This window comes from Ovis canadensis, chromosome X (assembly GCF_042477335.2).
Source record: "Ovis canadensis isolate MfBH-ARS-UI-01 breed Bighorn chromosome X, ARS-UI_OviCan_v2, whole genome shotgun sequence".
Taxonomy (NCBI): domain Eukaryota; kingdom Metazoa; phylum Chordata; class Mammalia; order Artiodactyla; family Bovidae; genus Ovis; species Ovis canadensis.
Window position 1 is genome coordinate 76,131,508 of NC_091727.1, and position 17,149 is coordinate 76,148,656.

The 17,149-nt window shown below is 40.4% G+C and overlaps 1 pseudogene; it reads right to left on the reverse strand.

Annotated features, from left to right (window-relative positions):
• Positions 1-2,927: 2,927 nt before the first annotated feature.
• LOC138930756 (F-box/WD repeat-containing protein 7 pseudogene) lies at positions 2,928-4,531 on the reverse strand (annotated as a pseudogene).
• Between the last annotated feature and the right edge of the window lie 12,618 nt (positions 4,532-17,149).

A 17,149-nucleotide genomic window follows, 5' to 3' on the forward strand; every position in this document is an offset into this window, starting at 1 on the left:
AAATACAGAAAGTTTAGAAACAATCCAATCTATCAATAAGTGATTGGTTGATATATAAAAATACATCTCATGGAAATGTCATATGGATGTGAAAAAGAACGTTACCTCTCTATGTAGAGAGCTGGAAACATGTCCAGTATAAATATAAGTGAAAAAGTCAAGGTGCAGAAGAGAGTATATGGTGTATGAGCTATAGTATTTTTAAAATGGCATTTTATATATATATATATATATATATATATATATATATATATAATTCACATGAATATATATTCACATAAATGAACCTACCAATAAAGGAGGAATGATGTTTCAAGAAATGAATAGATGAGGGACAAGAATGAAGTTCAGACCCTGTACTGATATTCAGCTAGCATGCACAAATCAAGCCATATTTTTTGATAAAATACTTCCAAAAGAGTTGGTAAATGGCACCTATATTGCTTACCCTATACCTTAAATGTCATTCTGGCCTCCTCCCCTAAAGCTCCAGGAACTCACAAGGAGTCAAATGCTAAAATATAATGAGAAGTATAAAAGACTTATTGAGGGAAACACTGGTGAGAAGAAAAGGAAAAGAGGAGCAGGAGTAGCTGGGGAGCGCCTTTAAACTACCATGCAGTTTTGGCTACTATGAAAGGAAAACAGAAAGAAAGGAGAGATGAGTATGAAGAGCCACACTGCACTATAGCTCAGAGAAAGTTTCAACTAGGCTAATGATGAGCACAGGATTCTGTGTTGTGCAGGGATATTCTGGTCTTAGTGCTTCCATGGTGCTCAATTACTGGCTGGAAGCAGTCTAGTGAGAGTGTGGACACAGATTCCACACTGGTGGATTTCAAATTTGCAACAGCTAGAAACTGTCAGGTGACTACACTGCTCACAGCAGGATCTCCGAGTGAGATCTGAGCAGCAAACTCCCATAACTATCAATACAAGGATCCACTTCACCATCCATATTTGCTCATCCAAAGTTCATCTGCGGTTCTCCTTCTTAGTGGAAATTTAAAGGAGAAGCGATAAACATTTCTTCTCCCAAAGAAAATATATAGACACATGAAAATGTTCAATATTGCTAATTATTAGAGAATTGCAAATCAAAACCACAATGAAAATCAACTCACACCAGTCATAATGGCCATCATTAAAAAGTCTACAGACAAATACATCAAGAATAAATCTAGAGAGGACTTCCAAGGTGGTGGAGGAATAAGATAGGGAGATCATCTCCCTCTCCACAAATACATCAAAACTTCATCTGCATATGCAACAGCTACAGAACACCTTCTGAACAAGGCAGAAGAAACCAGACTTCAAAAAGGCAAGCCAATCTCCTTAGAATGAGGAAGGGCAAAAGATGAAGATTTAAAAAAGAGAGAGATAAAAGATTTTAGGACAGAGAACTGTGCTCCCAGAAGGGAGTCCTGAAAAGTTTCCACACACCCACAGATCCCCACATGGGTGGGGATAGGAAGGAACTTGGGAATTTCAGTGGGGAGCATAGCAACAGGTGTTCAGAAGGCAAAGCAAAAAGAATTCACAATGAACAGGACTTCCCAGTCAAGAAAAGGCTTACATGCTCATGCCTACAGTAGTGAGTAGGGGCAGGGTGATCAGGCTCAGGCTTTGGGGGTAGGGCCCAGGGAGAGGACTGCAGTTGACTCCCATGAAGATACTCTGAGGAGGCTAGTATGACACAGCTGAAGGAATCCAGAGAAAAGCCTGGACCTCCCAGAGAGGCAAGAGATCATTGCTATTGGTACATTCTAATACCACATGCTTGCCCCCACTGGCGGTCAACAAAGCCGGCAGGAGCACCAGTGGTGGGACTAGATTCAACTGCAGTTTACTACCTCAGATGGGGAAACATAAGCCAGTAGTCATTGCCAAACCCAGGTAGAGTGCCTGAGGCAGTGAGCAAAATGCTGCCACTACAGTCCTGACCCCAGAGGTGGCAGCTGCCACCAAGCTGTGAATGGGCACAGGGCTCACACCTTGCCAAGAGCCTTATCAACTTGGATCAACCTAGGAACCCGTGACTCTAGGCTAGTTCCTTGAGGGAAGTGCACAACCTCCTTCAGACTGTAAAAAATCTGGCGGATATCTAATGCCACATGCAGTACCTACTACATCCTAATTGTGGCTGTCATACCACCTCTCCCCACTTGACTGAGCAAATTAGCTCTAATAAGCCTCATCTCTTGTCTGGGCAGTGAAGAGAAACCAAAAGGTACCCTACAAGCAGAGGCAGGCACAAAACCAAAGCACAATACCTGGGGTTGTGTGACCAAAGAAGTAGAATGGAATGAACTCCAGCAGCCACAGGTGCAGCAGATTAAACTGCCACAATTAGCCTGAGACTGTGGACTATGGGAGCAATTATTGACTCTGGAAGCAAGTACAAATTAGAGTAAGGCCAAATCTGAATCTGAGCTGATCTCACACTGCCCACAACAGGTCCAGAGATATTCCTAGGAATCAATTCAGTTCAGTTGCTCAGTCAGGTTCGACTGTTTGCAATGCCATGGACTGCAGCATGCCAGGTCTCCCTGCCCATCACCAACTCCCGGAATTTACTCAAACTCATGTCCACTGAGTCAGTGATGCCATCCAACCATCTCATCCTCTGTCATTCCCTTCTCTTCCCACCTTCAATCTTTCCTAGCATTAGGGTCTTTTCAAATAAGTCAGTTCTTCGCATTGGGTGGCCAAAGTATTAGAGTTTCAGCTTCAGCATCAGTCCTTCCGATGAATATTCAGGATGGATTTCCTTTAGGATGGACTGGTTGGATTTCCTTGTAGTCCAAGGGACTCTCAAGAGTCTTCTCTAACACCACAGATCAAAAGCATCAATCCTTCAGTGCTCAGCTTTCTTTATAATCTAACTCTCACATCCATAATGACTACTGGATAAACCATAACCTTGACTAGATGGACCTTTGTTGGCAAAGTGATGTCTCTGGGTCCCACACCTTCACCATGAAATCATATGCTCCACTCAAAACCCTCCTGCCATCATATTGAACACAGAAGACTTCTGCTACATGACCCATAAACACATGTAAACACTGGCCTGTCTCAATATCCCAAACCCTAAGGGTGGCATCTTGAGAATCACTAACAACTCTTTTTTTCATGAAGATGCATAGAACGCACAGTGGAAGTATGACCATATAAGGTGTGTATATATTTTCCCATGTCTGCATTCCACACTTTGAGAGTCCAATCTGTAGATCTACTAATTATGATATGTGGATTTCATACGTGATGGCCATACTCCACCTGTGTGTCCCACTAATATTCTCAGACATTTGCCTGTGACTACTGATCAAACTTCTAAATTGTTATCATCAGAACCACTAACTATTCAGTTACCACAAAACCGTAAGCATGTGATCACGTGATCATTATGTCCTTTCAGCACCTTAGGAGACCTGCATTCTCCTCGCCTCTAGTTAGTATCAATTCTGCACTGTCTGATGTATACACTTTTCCATGGACTATGAATGAAACCTCCTTTTATTACTTTTCTTCTCTTGATGTATAATTGTTCATCAATACCCTTTTCTTTGCATTTTTCTCTCCAGAGAAAGTTGTCTTCAGCCAATATTCTCCAGTAAAGACAAGTCTGAGCTGCTTGTAGCAGGTCTTCAGGTTCCGGGAATTAAAGTACATAAAGTGCCAGCTATTTAGGGAGCAAGGAAATGAAGTCTCATTGAAACTGGGATTCTATCACTTGCATCATATATTTTACATATGATGTTCACAGCTATCAATAAGTTCATCTAAACCAAGCAATTTCTCTGGTCCACTCCAGCTCTGAAACATTTTCAACCATTCCTGGAGGCCTGTAGGTAGTTGCACAGAAGTAATCCCATGTCATTGTGCCCTTGACCATTGGCTGCTCTCAGGTCTCCAAAAGTTGTTGGTGTTCCTGAACATGGTACTTTTATATTCTGAGAGTTTGCATGGTTACTTTCCCAAAGAAAAACGGCAGATCTCAGAACCATGGTCCAACTTTCTTTTCATTTTTGTTGTCTTTGTATAGAACTGGGAGGAGAGTTGGTGAATAGGCAAGTCCACAATACTGTTAGAGTTTGTGACACTGTTACTATATGTATGTTCATCTTCCCTGCTGCTGTCATAAGACTGATAAAAAATCATCACTCTCCTGGTCCATTTCTTCTTCCTCCTCATCCTCCTCATCTTTTTCAACAGCATTTTCTTCCACTTCCTCCTGTTCTTCCTGGTTTCTGGAGGAGTCTTCATCTACCAAAATAAACCAGTTGTTGTTTCCTGCCAGCTGTCCTTGCTGAGAATCATTTTGGTGTCCAGGTCTAGGTTCTGCTTCAACGACTTCACCATTCCTCACAATGTGCTCTGCCTCTCGGTGTCTGAACTGCTGCTGCTCTTCCTCTTCCACCACATGATTCATCTGCTCCTCATCTGCCTGACTTGAGGAAGGGTTACCTCTCAGAGAGCCTCCAGTTTGTTGTCTTTTGCTGCCCATAGAGAGCAATTCTTGATTCATTTCCAAAAGCCAGCTTGCTACTTCTTGAACTTTGGCTAGACTATCAGAAGATGCAAAGGTTTTCACATTCCTCTCACCCACTTCTGGCAATTTATCCTAAGGAAGTATTCCAAATATTTGATAGCCTTTTATAAATCTCTCTGATGGTTGAGACTCCAATTTAGAGAAGAACCAGTGGTGCTGAGAAAATGGGGTGCTTCCTGTCCTTCTTGGGACTCAGGCAGCAGCCTCGGCAGCTCCACTGTGTTACTGAGCACGAAGTGGGGCTGGGATCACCAATCCGGGCCACCTGGGTCTCTTCCACAGAGGTGGCTGGGGCCCTGCTTACCTCCTCTTTTCTTCTTCCTGGGTCTCTTCAAGCTCGGTACCGTCCCAGGCCACTCTCTCCAACAGTCACTTTTGGGAGGCTCCGGATTTTTGTTTTTTAGTTTTTTCTGGGTGGAGGCTGCAGCCTGCCCCCCCCCTCCTTTCCGGGTCCCCGCCCTGGCACCACAGTCCTTGGGGCTAGAGCAGGGAGGGAGCGCTAAGAACTCCTCCCTGAGTCAAGCCAAGAAGCCAGGAGTCGGGCGATTGGCCCAGAAAGAAGACCCCCGAGGGGTCAGAGGGCAGGGGGGAGGGAAGGAAAGGACTGCAGTACCAGATGCTGCTTCACATCGGGGTTTCCACCCCCACCCCTCCATCAGGGGGCGTTTGCCTAGCTTGAAGCCCCAGCTGTTACACTCTGGGGGCGAGATGTTATGGCCCCCTGCATAACATTAGAAAGAATGAAACAACAAGAAAAAGAGTTCCCTAAGGAGGTGAATGGAAAAGGCAATGGCACTTCACTCCAGTACTCTTGCCTGGAAAATCCCATGGATGGAGGAGCCTGGTGGGCTACATTCCATGGGGTCCTAAGAGTCAGACAGGACTGAGCAACTTCACTTTCACTTTTCACTTTCCTGCATTGGAGAAGGAAATGGCAACCCACTCCAGTGTTCTTGCCTGGAGAATCCCAGGGACGGGGGAGCCTGGTGGGCTGCCATCTATGGGGTCGCACAGAGTCAGACACGACTGAAGCAACTTAGCAGCAGCAGCAGCAGCAAGGAGGTGAAAGACCTATACTCTGAACAGTACGGAAAATTAATGAAGGAATTTGAAGATTCTGTAATGAAATGGAAAGACATTCAATGTTCTTGGAATGGAAGGATTCATATTTTTTTTTAATGTTCATACTACCCATATAATCTACTGGATTTAATGGACTCCCTATCAAAATATCCATGACATTTTTCACAGAAGTATAACAAATAAACCTAAAATTCAGATGGAACTATAAAAGACACAGAATTGCAAAATGAACTTGAGAAAAGGGGAGAAAGTTAGAGTTCTAACCCTCCTGGACTGCAGAATATAAAACAAATCTCTAGTAATCAAAATGGCATGGTACTGACACAAAAGCAAATATATAGATCAATTGAACAGAATACACAGCCCAGAAGTACCCATGCACCAATGGTTAACTAATCCATGACAAAGTAGGTAAGAATATATAATGGAAAAGAGTGTCTCTTATGTGGTGTTAAAACAACAACAACCTGGACATCAGGGCGAGGGAGACAGTGAACTGAGCGGCAGTGAAGTGGGGAGTGCTGGCTCCACTTGGTGCTGCCCCAGCTCCCAGCTCCCGAACATGTCACTGTGGCTGGGACCCCCTCCCTCCACCTTGGGAGTCCCTCGCCCCATGCCCCGGGAGGAATAGATGCTCTGGCCCCTCCTCAGCATCCTCTCACCTTGGAGCAGCCAACTAGTCCTGGCCACTTCCCTGTCTCCAGCCACAGGCTCCGGCTCAGTCACCAGAAAGGTGAGGGAGGGAGAGGAGGGGTGACCACGGCTGCCTTTGGCCCAGGTTAATGCAGAGGTCTTGGCTGCAGCCAGTGCATGGGCCAGTGCACAGGCTCTGGGTCTCTCAGATGCTCCTTGGCTCTTACGCTCTCCGAGGTGGCCACAGCAGCAGTAGCCACCGGAGATCAGTTTGCTGTCTCTCTCCCTCCAATGTCAGGATGATGTTGTTGTCTCTTCTACACCACATGTAGAAGCGACACTCTTTTCCATATTCTTACCTACTTTGTCATGGATTAGTTGACCATTGGTGCATGGGTACTTCTGGGCTGTGTATTCTGTTCAATTGATCTATACATTTGCTTTTGTGTCAGTACCATGCCATTTTGATTACTAGAGATTTGTTTTATATTCTGCAGTCCAGGAGGGTTAGAACTCTAACTTTCTCCCCTTTTCTCAAGTTCATTTTGCAATTCTGTCTTTTGTAGTTCCATCTGAATTTTAGGTTTATTTGTTATACTTCTGTGAAAAATGTCATGGATATTTTGATAGGGATTCCATTAAATCAGTAGATTACTTTGGGTAGTATGAAAATTTTAAAAACATGAATCCTTCCATTCCAAGACCATTGGATGTCTGTCCATTTCATTACAGAATCTCCAAATTTCTTCATCAATTTTCTATACTTTTCAGAGTATAGGTCTTTCACCTCCTTAGGGAACTCTTTTTTTTGTTGTTGTTGCTTCATTCTTTCTGATGTGATTTTAGCTGGATTTTTAAATTTTATACTTTTAATATTTTATTATTCATGTATAGAAAAGCAAGAGCTTTCTGTATATCAATCTTGCATCTTTCAATTCTGCTAAATTAATTTATTAGTTCTAACATTTTTTGAATGGAGGCTTTAGGTTTCTCTATACAAAGTATTAAGTCATCTCCTAATAGTTACAGTTTTGTCTTCCAATTTGGATTCATTTTATTTCTTTCTCTTGTCTGACTGTTGTGGCTATTACTTCCAATGCTATTTTAAATAGTGTTGGCAAGAGTTTTACCTTTGTTTCACATTCAAAAAAATCATTAACAGAAGTTGGGCAGGTTGATGCAGTCTGGTGGAGGTGGGACAGTCTGGCTTCTCCTCGCACCACCTGGGAAGGCCCAGTCAGCTGGGCCACTGTGCCCTTTCCACAGCCCCAGCTTAGGAGCCTGGCTCCACATCCTGACAAGGGGGAGCATCACTGTGGCCCACTGTTCAAAGCACTCTTGGCTTCCTGGATCAAGGCAGTGGCAGTGGTGGAGGTGGAGACTGACCAGGAACAGTCCACACTGCCACTCGAGAGGAGCCTGATGCATCCAAAAAATAAATAAATGAATCATTACCAAAAGAAACCACTCGTTACACACAATAAACAATTTCAATATTTAATAGAAGATTCATTGACTTAATTTCAATATATGATCATTAAAGGAAGAGGAATAGAAACAATAGGAAAGAGTAACAGTACATATATCACCAAATTGGGCCAATCAACATCCAGATTAACAGCAATCTGGAGTCCCAATTGGGAAAAAGTCCCAAGAAATGTGTCTAAGCCACAGGTGAAACTTCAAAATTGCAGTTTCAGGGGTTCCCACTTATAATCCCAGGGCACAAAGTGATATCATTATCAGTTTTCAGGCAAAGATGCAGCTCTGGTTTTACTTTAATCTTGTTACAATGTTGTTTGCTTTATCTTGTGAGTCATAGGATTTATTAAGCCCTGAGTGGTGGGCCAGACCTCTAGGGGCTCAAGAACTCCAAGACACACTCCTCTTCGTATTTAAAGTACTTCTTGCCTTGCTGTGCTTACAGGCAGCATTTAATCTGGGCAATGTACAGGCAGGTCAGAAGAAAGGTTTGAGGCCTGCTCTCCTGCTTCTGAAATCTGAACAAGACTACCTCCATTTTAATTTCCTTAGCAAATAGAAGTGTTTAGAGTGGGTGTTTTTGTCTTGTTCTTGAATCTAGTGGGCAGTCTTGCATCTTTTCATTGTTGAGTATGATGTTGGCTGTGGGTTTGTCATAAATGGCTTTTATTATGTTGAGATGTTTCCTCTCTACCTGCTTCGATGAGAATTTTTTTATCATAATGGATGTTAAATTTTTTCCAGTGCTTTTACTGTGTCTTTTGAGATGATAAGGTGATTTTTATTCTACCTTTTGTTAATGTAGTACATCACACTTGTTGATTTGCTTTTAAAATATCACACTATTTTTGTAACCCTGGAATGAATCCAGTTTGATCAAAGTGTTTGATCCTTTTTATATATTGTTGGATTTGGTTTTCTAGCACGTTCTTAAAAATATTTGCATCTGTTTTTATCAGAGATACTGTCTTCTAATTTTCTTTTTCTACAGTATCATTGGTTTTGTGTCAGGATAATGCCTTGTAGAATATCCCTCCTCTTAAATTTTTTGTAATAGCTTCAGAAGGATAGGTATTAGTTTTCTGTATATCTGATAAAAATCCACTGTAAAGCCACCTGGTCTTAGACTTGTGTTTGCTAGAAGTTTATATGAAAAAAATTAAAATAAATTGATTTTTAAATGCAGATATATATAAAATAAATTTCATATGGACTGTTCCCAGGGGATCAGTTGGTAAAGAACCCACCTGCCAATGCAGGAGATGCAAGAGACATGGGTTCAATCCCTGGGTTGAGAAAAATTTCCTGGAACAGAAAATAGCAACCTGCTCTAGTATTCTTGCCTGAAAAATTCCATGGACAGAGGAGCCTGGTGGGCTACAGTCCATGGGGTTGCAAAGAGTCAGACAGGACTGAGTGCACACATACACACACAGACCTATATATGAAAGGTAAGGCTATAATGTTTAGGAGAAAATATGAAATATCACGACATGAAGTAAGCAAAGATTTCTTAAACAGCAAAAGCTATTGCTGGCAGTAAGTTTCAAAACTTGGCAAATGTGACTAAATTAAGATTAATAATTTCTTCCATCATATGCTATATAAAGTGAGTGAAAGAGTAAGCCACAGTCAGCAGGAAGATACTTTCTATTCTAGTAAAGAAAAAGGATTGGATCTAGACTGCATAGAGAGCTCCTACAAATCTTTAAGAAATAAATGAAATTACTACAATAAAGATGTGCAAAATACTTGAATATGCACTTCATAAAAGAAGACATTCAAATTCCCAATAAACAAAATAGACAGGTGACCAAACATAATGATCATCAGGAAAATAGAATTAAAATTATTTAAGTAACATTGTGTTTATGGATCTTGTTGCTGGACCTATTTATTTAGGTCATCAATAAATTTTTTTAAACTACAGTCAATTGAAACAATTGTTTTCTCTGTGTAGTTGTGCCACAGTTATTATAAAGATTTTTTGTTTATTTGTAAAGATGTCATTACAGTTAAGTGACATAGCAGATCTGTCAGGGTGTGACTAAGATGATGGAGAAGTGAGAAGAGATTGCTCTGTATAGTAGATATATATAAAATGCAGTTAAGATTATTTGCCACATTTAATTTTCAATTTCTAAGGGTTGCTTTTTAAATTTTATTTTTAATTATGTAAAAATTTTGTATTCTTGAAAAATAAAATTGATGTAACATACTGCATTCCAAAATCTCATTTCTACCCCTCTATATTGCACACTACTGCCTCTCTCCCACAGATAAATACTTGTATTAGCTTTTTGTTTACTCTTTAATTTTTACATATTGAAAACATGAACTGATATTTATATCCCCTGTATTTACAGAAGGCAGCATAAAACTAAACTCTAATTTCACTTTTTTCACTTAACAATACACCCTGAAGATAGTTTCAGCAAAAAACACAGATGTTTTCCTCACTTCTTTTGCATTTACTTGGTAGCCCATTATGTGGATGTTCCTTATTTACTTCTATATTCCCCTTGTATTTCATAACAACAGACAACCTTATGTGTGAAAGTAGTTTCAAATTTTTATGTATATTTTTTGGATATCTTTTAGAAATGGAATTAGTAGCTCAAATATTAAACATAGGTTTCTATTTTGTCACAATAAAGTAGCAACAGTGAGTTTCCCTAGCACCTTGAAAGTGAATGTTAGTCACCCAGTTATGTCTGACTCTTGCAACCCCATGGACTGTAGCCCACCAGACTTCTCTGTCCATGGAATTCCCTAGGAAAGAATACTGGAGAGGATAGCCATTCCCTTCCCCAGAGGAGATTGAACCTTTCCACTTTAAACAACTTAAAAAAAAAAAATAGACAAGGGAGTGGCATCACCAAGATGACAGCATAGGTTGTTTCTGACTTTGTTCTTCTTCACAAGAAGAACTAACACATTTCTAGAAAAAGACACCAATAAATGAATCCTAGAATATGAACATGAGGCTAAAGGACCACAGAGACTGAAACAGACTACATTAGAAGGGCTAAGAGAAGCAGTTACAAAGTGACTACCTTCCCCATCCACTAGGCGAGAAGAGACAACATGGAGAGTTCTCCCCTGAATCAAAGATCACTCAAAGGAGAAAAGAGAACATTAATGGGACACCTAGAATCCCCCCATCATTGTGGGTTGCTCTGTGGGAGTCATTACTCTGACCCTGTGAGGATTGCAAGTGAGCAATGATAATTAAAAAAAAAAGAAAATTTACAGGTAAATATTACTCATGAGCATAGATGCAAAAATTCTCAACAAAATACTACAAAACAAATCCAATAATACATTCAAAGGATCATACACCATAATCAAGAGGTATTTATTCCAGGGATGCAAAGATTTTACAGTATTTGAAAACCAATCAATTTGATATACCACATCAACAAATTGAAGAATAACAATCATATGAACATCTCAATAGATGCAGAAAAACCTTCTGATGAAATTCAACACACATTTATGATTTAAAAAAAAAAAATAGACCCTCCAGAAGCGGGCATAGAGGGCAAATCCCTAAACATAATAATAATTACCTACAGCTAACATCATGCTCCAGGGTGAAAAGCTAAAAGCATTTACTCTAAAATTAGGAACAAGACAAGAATATCCAATCTCACCACTTTTATTCAACATAATGTTGGAAGTCCTAGCCTCAACAATCAGAGAAGAAAAAGAAATAAAACAATCTAAATTGGAAAAGAGAAGGGTAACTCTCACTGTTCATAGATGTCATAATATTATACATGGAAAATCATAAAGATCCTACTAGAAAACTGCTAGAGTTCAGCAATGAATTGGACAAAGTTACAGGATACAAAAAAATAGAGAAATCTTTTGTATTTCTGTACACCACCAATGAAAAATGAGAAACAGAAATTTAAAAAAAAATTTTTCATTTTACATAGCCTCAAAAAGAATACAATAACTAGAAATAAACCTACCTTAGGAGAGAGGAAAAACCTGTACCCTGAAAGTTATAAGATGCTGATTTAAAAAATCAACGATGACACAAAAATTGGAGAGAGATACCATATTCTTGGGCTTCCTTGGTGGCTCAGTGGTAAAGAATTCACCTTCAATGAGGAAACCACAGGAGACATGGGCTTGATCCTTGGGTCTGGAAAATCCCTTGGAAGAGGGCATGGCAACCTGCTCCAGTATACTTACCTGGAAAACCCCAATAAACAGAGGAGCCTGGCAAGCTACAGTCCACTGGGTCATAAAGAGTCAGACACGACTGAAGTGACTTAGCATGCACACATGCACCATGTTCTTGATAGAAGAATCAATATTGTCAAAATGAGTATACCACAGAAAACAATCTACAGAATCAATACAATCCCTACCAAATTACCAAAGGCATTTTTCACAGAACTGGAACCAAAAAGGACTGTCCAAACTATAAGACAATTGCACTCATTTCACATGCTGGTAAGGTTATGCCCAAAATCCTTCAAGCTGGCTTCAGCAATATATGAACCAAGAACTTTCAGATGTACAAGCTTGGTTTAGAAAAGCCAGAGGAAACAGAGAGTAAATATCAAACATTTGATGGATCATAGGGAAAGCAATGGAATTTCAGAAAAAGAAATCTACATAGGCTTCATTAACTATGCTAAAGCCTTAGACTGTGTGGATCACAACAAATTGTGGGAAATTCTCAAACAGATGGGAATACCAGACCACGTTACTTGTCTCTTGAGAATGTTGTATGTGGGTCAGGAAGCAACAGTTAGAATTGGACATGGAATAACTGACTGGTTCAAAATTGGGAAAGGACTATGAAAAGGCTGCATGTTACCACCCTTCTTTTTAAACTTATAAGCAGAACGTATCATGTGAAGTCCTGGGCTGAATGAATCACAGGCTGGAATCAAGATTTCCAGGAGAAATATCAACAACCTCAGAAATATCAACAACCTAGGAGTTGGAAAATTCAATCTCCATGACTTCAGATGACACCACTCTAATAACAGACAGTGAGGAGAAACTAAGGAACCTCTTGATGAGGGTGAAAAAGGAGAATAAAAAATTAACATTAAAGCTCAACATTAAAAAAAAAAACTAAGATCATGACATTCAGTCCCATCACTTCAGGACAAATAAAAGGGGGAAAAGTGGAAGCAGTGATAGATTTTATTTTCTTGGACTCCAAAGTCACTGCAGATGGTGATTGCAACTTTGAAATTAAAAGATGCTTGCTCCTTCTAAGAAAAGCTATGGCAAACCTAGACAGTATATTAAAAAGCAGAGAAATCACTTTGCCAACAAAGATCCATACAGTCAAAGCTATGGTTTTTCCAGTAGTCATGTATGGATGTGAGAGTTTGACCATAAAAAAGGCTGAGCATCAAAGAATTTATGCCTTTGAATTGTGGTGCTGGAGAAGACCCTTGAGAATCTCTTGGACAGCAAGACATCAAACCAGTAAATTCTAAATGAAAGCATCCCTGAATAGTCATTGGAATGACTGATGAAGCTAAAGCGCCAATAATTTGGCCACTTAATGTGAAGAGCTAATTCATTAGGAAAGACCCTGATTCTGGGAAAGATTGAAGGCAAAAGGAGAAGGGAGTAGCAGAGGATGAGGAGATTAGATATCAACATTGACTCAATGAACACGAAATTGAGCAAACTCTGGCAAATAGTGAAGGACAGTGGAGCTTGTTGCATTGCAGCCCATGAAGTCATAACGAACTGGACATGATTTAGTGACTGAACAAAGCATGTATGGAATCACAAGAGATCTTGAATAGTCAAAGAAATCTTGAGAAAGAAAAATGGAGCTAGAGGAATCAGGCTCCCTTACTTCAGACTATACTACAAAGCTAGCAACATCAAAGTAATATGGTACAGGCAGAAAAACAGAAATATAGATCAATGGAAAATGACCACAAATACAGTGATAAACACATGCACCTATGGCCAAGTAATGTTTGACAAAGGATACAAGACTCTACTATGGAGTAAAGACAGTCTCTTCAAAACGTCATGCTGGGAAAACTGGACAGCTACATTTAAAAAGTGAAATTAGTACATTTTTAAAAACCATTCATAAGAATAAAATCAAAGTGGATTAGAGACCTAAATATAAGACTGAATGCTATAAAACTTTTAGGGAGAAACTTAGGTAGAAGACACACTGACACAAATCACAAGAAAATCTTTTTCAGTCTGTTTACTAGAGTGTAGAAAATAAAAACAAAAATAAATAAGTAGGAACTACTTAACTCAAAAGTTTTGCACAGCAAGGGAAACCATGAAGAAAATGAAAAGATGATCCACAGAATGGAAGAAAATCTTTGCAAATGACATGGCTGACAAGAGGTAATTCTTCAAAATTTACAAACTATTCGTGTGCTCAATATTTTAAAAAAATTTAAAAAAATGGGCAAATGATCTAAATAGAAATTTCTACACAGAAGACATACAGATGCAAAACATGCACACACACACACACACACACACACACACACGAAAGGTGCTCAGTTCAGTTCAGTTCAGTCACTCAGTCACGTATGACTCTTTGCAACCCCATGGACTGCATCACGCCAGGCTTTCTTGTCCCTCACCAACTCCCAGACCTTGCTCAAACTCATGTCCATAGAGTCAGTGATGCCATACAACCATCTCATCCTCTGTCATCCCCTTCTCTTCCCAACTTCAATCTTTCCCTGCATCAGGGTCTTTTCAAATGAGTCAGTTCTTCGTATCAGGTGGCCAAAGTATTGGAGCTTCAGCTTCAGCAACAGTTCTTCCAAAGAATGTTCAGCATTGATTTCCTTTAGGATGGACTGGTTGGATCTCCTTGCAGTCCAAGGAACTCTCAAGAGTGTTCTCCAACACTACAGTTCAAAAGCATCAATTCATCGGTGCTCAATGTAGAAGGCAATGGCAACCCACTCCAGTGTTCTTGCCTGGAGAATCCCAGGGATGGGGGAGCCAGGTGGGCTGCCATCTATGGGGTTGCACAGAGTCGGACACGACTGAAGTGACTTAGCAGCAGCAGCAGCTTTCCTTAAGGTCCAACTTTCACATCCATACGTGACTAGTGCAAAAAATATAGCTTTGACTAGACAGGCCTTCATTGGCAAAGTAATGTTCCTGCTTTTCAATATGCTGTCTAGTTTGGTCATAGCTTTTCTTCCAAAGGGCAAGTGTCTTTTAATTTCATGACTACAACGTGACAGAGTACAAGGACATGTGCTCATCTTCTTCTGTAAGAACTCCAAAATTACAAACGGCTGCTGAACAACCATCAAAAGTAGAATGTCCACTTCAGGTCAGTTCAGTCGCTCACTTGTGTGCGACTCTTTGTGACCCCATGAATTGCAGCAAGCCAGGCCTCCCTGTCCATCACCAACTCCCAGAGTTCACTCAAACTCACGTCCATCGAGTCAGTGATGCCTTCCCGCCATCTCATCCTCTGTCGTCTTCCTGCCCCCAATCCCTCCCAGCATGAGAGTCTTTTCCAATGAGTCAGCTCTTCTCATGAGGTGGCCAAAGTACTGGAGTTTCAGCTTTAGCATCATTCCTTCCAAAGAATACCCAGGACTGATCTCTTTAGAATGGACTGGTTGGATCTTCTTGCAGTCCAAGGGACTGTCAAGAGTCTTCTCCAACACCACAGTTCAAAAGAATCAATTCTTCGGTGTTCAGCTTTCTTCATAGTCCAACTCTCACATCCATACATGACCACTGGAAAAACCATAGCCTTGACTAGATGGACATTTGTTGACAAAGTAATGTCTCTGCTTTTAAATATGCTATCTAGGTTGATCATAATTTTCCTTCTAAGGAGTAAGCGTCTTTTAATTTCATGGCTGCAATCACCACTTGTGTGATTTTGGAGCCCAAAAAAATAAAGTCTGACACTGTTTCCACTGTTTCCCCATCTGTTTCCCATGAAGTGATGGGACCAAATGCCATGATCTTCATTTTCTGAATGTTGATCTTTAAGCCAACTTTTTCACTCTCCTCTTTCACTTTCATCAAGAGGCTTTTTAGCTCCTCTTCACTTTCTGCCATAAGGGTGGTGTCATCTGCATATCTGAGGTTATTCATATTTCTCCCGTGAATCTTGTTTCCAGCTTGTGGTTCTTCCAGCCCAGTGTTTCTCATGATGTACTCTGCATATAATTTAAATAAGCAGGGTGACAATATACAGCCTTGACGTATTCCTTTTCCTATTTAGAACCAGTCTGTTGTTCTATGTCCAGTTCTAACTGCTGCTTCCTGACCTGCATATAGGTTTCTCAAGAGGCAGGTCAGGTGGTCTGGTATTCCCATCTCTTTCAGAATTTTCCACGGTTTATTGTGATCCACACAGTCAAAGGCTTTGGCATAGTCAATAAAGCAGAAGTAGATGTTTTTCTGGAACTCTCTTGCTTTTTCCATGATCCAGGGGATGTTGGCAGTTTGATCTTTGCTTCCACTGCCTTTTCTAAAATCAGCTTGAACATCTCAAAGTTCACGGTTCATTTATTGCTAAAGCCTGGCTTGGAGAATTTTGAGCATTACTTTACTAGTGTGTGAGATGAGAGCAATAGTGCAGTAGTTTGAGCATTCTTTGACATTGCCTTTCTTTGGGATTGGAATGAAAACTGACCATTTCCAGTCCTGTGGCCACTGCTGAGTTTTCCAAATTTGCTGGCATATTGAGTGCAGCACTTTCACAGCATCATCTTTCAGGATTTGAAAGAGCTCCACTGGAACTCAATCACCTCCACTGGCTTTGTTCATAGTGATGCTCTCTAAGGCCCACTTGACTTCACATTCCAGGATGTGTGGCTCTAGATGAGTGATCACACCATCGTGACTATCCTGATTGTGAAGATCTTTTTTGTACAGTTCTTCTGTGTATTTTTGCCACCTCTTCTTAATACCTTCTGCTTCTGTTAGGTCCAGACCATTTTTGTCCTTTATCGAGCCCATATTTTCATGAAATGTTCCCTTGGTATCTCTAATTTTCTTGACGAGACCTCTAGTCATTCTTATTCCGTTCTTTTCCTCTATTTCTTTGCATTGATCATTGAGGAAGGCTTTCTTATCTCTCCTTGCTATTCTTTGGAACTCTGCATTCAGATGCTTATATCTTTCCTTTTCTCCTCTGCTTTTCACTTCTCTTCTTTTTACAGCTAGTTGTAAAGCCTCCCCAGACAGCCATTTTGCTTTTTTGCATTTCTTTTCCATGGAGATGGTCTTGATCCCTGTCTCCTGTACAATGTCACGAACCTCCATTCATAGTTCATCAGGCACTCTATCCGTCAGATATACTCCCTTAAATCTATTTCTCACTTACTCTGTAATCATAAGGGATTTGATTTAGGTCATACATGAATGATCTAGTGGTTTCCC